A 5000-nucleotide genomic window follows, 5' to 3' on the forward strand; every position below is an offset into this window, starting at 1 on the left:
TAACTAATACTCCACTAATCCAATGATTCATAGTAAGTCGTCTCTTTAATATTGGCGCGAAGTCTCGTCTTCAACGGTTAACTCCAGTAGTGTCACTAAGGATGAAACACCCAACTCAGGTCGTCTATAAGAGAGAATATTTATGGTAAATACACACAGGGTCTGGGATCTTACCCTCTTCTTCGACCCTGGGAGGCCTCTTTACGACTCCAGAGGTTCAGCTAACTGAGGGCAAGGGCAAATGATTCGCCTCCAAAAGTACGTCAAGCAAGTAAGGGCATCACAACCCAGAAGTATACACCTTGTAAAGGGAGAGCGTCACACGATTTCTTTACACAGACCGCAGAGACATCCACAAAAAGTACTGTTCGTAGGGGCATGAAAAGGAACACCTCCAAGATGCCAATAGCTTCACAAAGTCGAGGACGTCTTCAGAACATCCGAGTAATTTACCACAAGCCGTCAGGAAAAATATAGGAGCTGGTAACCTCTCTACAGAGAGCCGTTAACTAACTCTTCATCACTCCGCAAGTTCCCATATCAGAAGCGGAGATGAAAACAAAACGGGTCACAAACAGTCGAAACACCGTCAACCATGAAAAGAAAAAACATTTACAAGGGTTAAATACCAATTAAAACTATAACTACCCTTAGAAGGGGGGAGGTAAAAACCCCAAGTCCAACCTTCAAACGACATATATAAATAAACTGGACAAAAACCAAAATTTACTCTAATGTGTAAAGTCAAAAGTATAACTACAATATAAAAATTTATCAAATATATTAATTCCATTACAATATATATATTGCTACGTTTATTGATCGCCTCATCTACCCAGTATTTAGTTCATTATTTTGATTTGTAAAACGGCAGCCATATTCCTCCAAATATCAGCTGATTTACGCGGGAAACCAAAGCTAGCTGGCCAGAGATAGGCATTTCCTGTTGGAGGGGGGAGAATATAGTCTCTTGTCAGCTTTAGAGACGTATCCCAAAGGGAAGGATGTAGGCAGACTGGTACTTCTTAGGCCTATATCTTAAGCTCTTTTTCCTGTGAACCCTCTGCTGGCTGTATGTTCTGTTTCAAGGATTGTCCTGCTCGTGGGGGGTTAAGCTGACCCCCAACACCCAGGAAACAGACCTGCGATCTTTCTCAGTCGGCTGCAGTCGTGACCTCGGACGGATGTCCAACCACCAGCCTCCCACACTTAGGCCTAACGGCGTTACTGGCGCACCCGAACCCCAGACCTGAGACAAAGCCAGGCCGCATTTCTACAAAGATCCACTGATCATGGCATCCAGGTACGTCTTGTGAAGCAGCATATTGCCAGTTCCTTACCTCCTAATTTCCACAAATCAAACTTCTAAATCATCCCTTTGTTCCTCACTGCCTCATGGCCGCATGCTTCCCCTTGTGTGATCGTCCCAGACAAATGAAGTCTTCAGAGCATACCTCAGTGAAACATTAGAGTTCCTTTGCCCCAGTGTTAGAGAACTTAATAATTGTAACTTGTGCAAGAAGTCCTTTTTCTTTTTATCTTGTCTAATCTGGGATCCTTTTCCAGATTCCCTGAGTCACGTGCCAAGTCTGTCCGCCCGCAAGTGTTGCATTACCGCAAGATTTCGAAACCAGCTTTTACGTGAATTTCATTTTGAGCCAGCTATCATCCATTTGAGAGATATTATTAGTCCATGTGGGGACCAGTTGCATTTACTTATTAACCCTGGCTGTTAAGCAGCCTCTTGTAAATAAATAGATGTAAAGTAATTAGCTGAGTTTCTGGCGACCTTTTCCTCTAGAGTAAATTATCACTATAAATCCTTTTACGGTAAGTTCAAGTAATTTATTGTTTTTTCCCTCAACTATTCCTGTTTACGTATTGGAGCCCCATTCAAGGCCAGGCCCATACATAACAATATATATATATATATATATATATATATATATATATATATATATACATAAAGATAAATGCCACGAAGGAAAAATAAACGAAGGAGTCTGCGAGATCTTTCGGCTTAAAAGCCCTTTACTTAAGCAGATACTGACAAAAATACGAGAAAAGACAATACAAGAAGGTTCGTATAACTGACAGATAGGGATTATAAAAGGATTAGTGCCTAGAATCCGACACACCTGGAAGATAAGAAACCTTCCCAAAACAAGCATAAACAAAGGGTGCAATTAAAGGTTTAAGACAATCATCTCAGATACAATCTCCAGACAATTAAAGGATTATAGGTGACAGCTATACGGAACCTGGTAAACAAAACCATATTCACAAAACATGACAGACATACATTACAATAAAATTTTTTAATAACTCTAAGGCAACTGATTTTTATTTAAGTCAGTAATTATATATTTGAGGTCATTCTTAAACATGTTACAGATACAAGGGTCTAAATGAAAAAGGCCACGACTAACATTGAAATTACAATGAAAAGTAAGTTGTATTAAAGCAGATTCTAAAAGATTTCGTGATAAGACATCTCTTGACCGTGCAATTACTGAACTGTCAATCCAATTAATTCGGTGGTTGTTTTCACTTAAATGAATAAATAATGCATTAGATTTTTGCCCAGTTTTTACAGAGTATTTATGCTGGCTTAGCCTTACTTCTAAGCCCTTGCTCGACTGTCCGAGATAGAATGAAGGACAATCCATACATGGAATTTTATATATTATGTTGTTGCTTTCTCTGGGGCCATTTTTTATTAACATTCTTTTTAGTGTGTTATTATAGGAAGAAACAAGGTTGACATTAAAAGCTTTTAACAATGGTTTAATGGTTTCAAATCCGTTAAAATAAGGCAAACTGAGAATGTTCTTAGAATTTTCTTTCTGTGTGTTGTTTTCAGTATAAAACTTTTTGTGGGCTTTATTATAACAAATGTCTAATATATGTGAAGGATAGCAAGAAAAATCTTTCCCTATTTTTCTTATGTATTCAAATTCTTGATCCAAATATTGTGGACTGACAATTCGTAATGCTCGTAAAAACATAGAGGAAAAAATTGATATTTTTATATTAAGATGGTGGCCTGAGAAGAAATGAACATAAGTTTAAGTTGTTAGTCGGTTTCCTATAAATGCTGAATTTACATTGAAATGGTTCTCTATGTATCAAAACGTCTAAGAAAGGGAGGCAATTGTCTTTTCTAATTCTAGAGTAAACTTAATCGATGGTACCTGGTTATTTAATTTAGAGAGTAAATCATTTACATCAATACCGACAGGAAGAACAGCTAAACAATCATCAACGTAACGATACCACTTTACAGGAATATGAATGATATTAGGTAAGTAGCGTTTTTCGAAGAATTCCATATACAGGTTTGAGAGCAATGGTGATAAAGGATTTCCCATTGCCATGCCAAAAATTTGTTGATAAAATTCACCATTGAATATAAACTTACAATCACAAATGCACAAACTCGTGAGTGAAATAATGTGACTTATAGGTAGAGGTAATTCATGCTGAGTTAGTTCATTGCTAAGATATTCTAAAATAGAGTCTATAGGGACTTTAGTAAAAAGAGAACATATCGTCAAAACTAACGAATCTATCAGTAGGGCAAAGAGCAATTTTAGCTATAATTTTATCAACTAAATCTAGAGAATTATATATATGAGAATCGGAGATGGTTCCAAGTAACGGGGACAAGATCTTAGTGATATATTTCGACTAACAACTTAACTTATGTTCATTTCTTCTCAGGCCACCATCTTAATATAAAAATATCAATTTTTTCCTCTATGTTTTTACGAGCATTGCGAATTGTCAGTCCACAATATTTGGATCAAGAATTTGAATACATAAGAAAAATAGGGAAAGATTTATGCTATCCTTCACATATATTAGACATTTGTTATAATAAAGCCCACAAAAAGTTTTATACTGAAAACAACACACAGAAAGAAAATTCTAAGAACATTCTCAGTTTGCCTTATTTTAACGGATTTGAAACCATTAAACCATTGTTAAAAGCTTTTAATGTCAACCTTGTTTCTTCCTATAATAACACACTAAAAAGAATGTTAATAAAAAATGGCCCCAGAGAAAGCAACAACATAATATATAAAATTCCATGTATGGATTGTCCTTCATTCTATCTCGGACAGTCGAGCAAGGGCTTAGAAGTAAGGCTAAGCCAGCATAAATACTCTGTAAAAACTGGGCAAAAATCTAATGCATTATTTATTCATTTAAGTGAAAACAACCACCGAATTAATTGGATTGACAGTTCAGTAATTGCACGGTCAAGAGATGTCTTATCACGAAATCTTTTAGAATCTGCTTTAATACAACTTACTTTTCATTGTAATTTCAATGTTAGTCGTGGCCTTTTTCATTTAGACCCTTGTATCTGTAACATGTTTAAGAATGACCTCAAATATATAATTACTGACTTAAATAAAAATCAGTTGCCTTAGAGTTATTAAAAAATTTTATTGTAATGTATGTCTGTCATGTTTTGTGAATATGGTTTTGTTTACCAGGTTCCGTATAGCTGTCACCTATAATCCTTTAATTGTCTGGAGATTGTATCTGAGATGATTGTCTTAAACCTTTAATTGCACCCTTTGTTTATGCTTGTTTTGGGAAGGTTTCTTATCTTCCAGGTGTGTCGGATTCTAGGCACTAATCCTTTTATAATCCCTATCTGTCAGTTATACGAACCTTCTTGTATTGTCTTTTCTCGTATTTTTGTCAGTATCTGCTTAAGTAAAGGGCTTTTAAGCCGAAAGATCTCGCAGACTCCTTCGTTTATTTTTCCTTCGTGGCATTTATCTTTATTTATGGATTTATCACGTTCCTAACTTTCGTGATTCTGTTATACATATATATATATATATATATATATATATATATAATATATATATATATATATATATATATTATATATATATCATACATATATATATAATATATATATATATATATATATATATATATATATATATATATATATGTATATATATATATATATATAT

The sequence above is a fragment of the Macrobrachium nipponense genome, chromosome 48 (assembly GCF_015104395.2).
Source record: "Macrobrachium nipponense isolate FS-2020 chromosome 48, ASM1510439v2, whole genome shotgun sequence".
In the NCBI taxonomy this organism is placed as follows: domain Eukaryota; kingdom Metazoa; phylum Arthropoda; class Malacostraca; order Decapoda; family Palaemonidae; genus Macrobrachium; species Macrobrachium nipponense.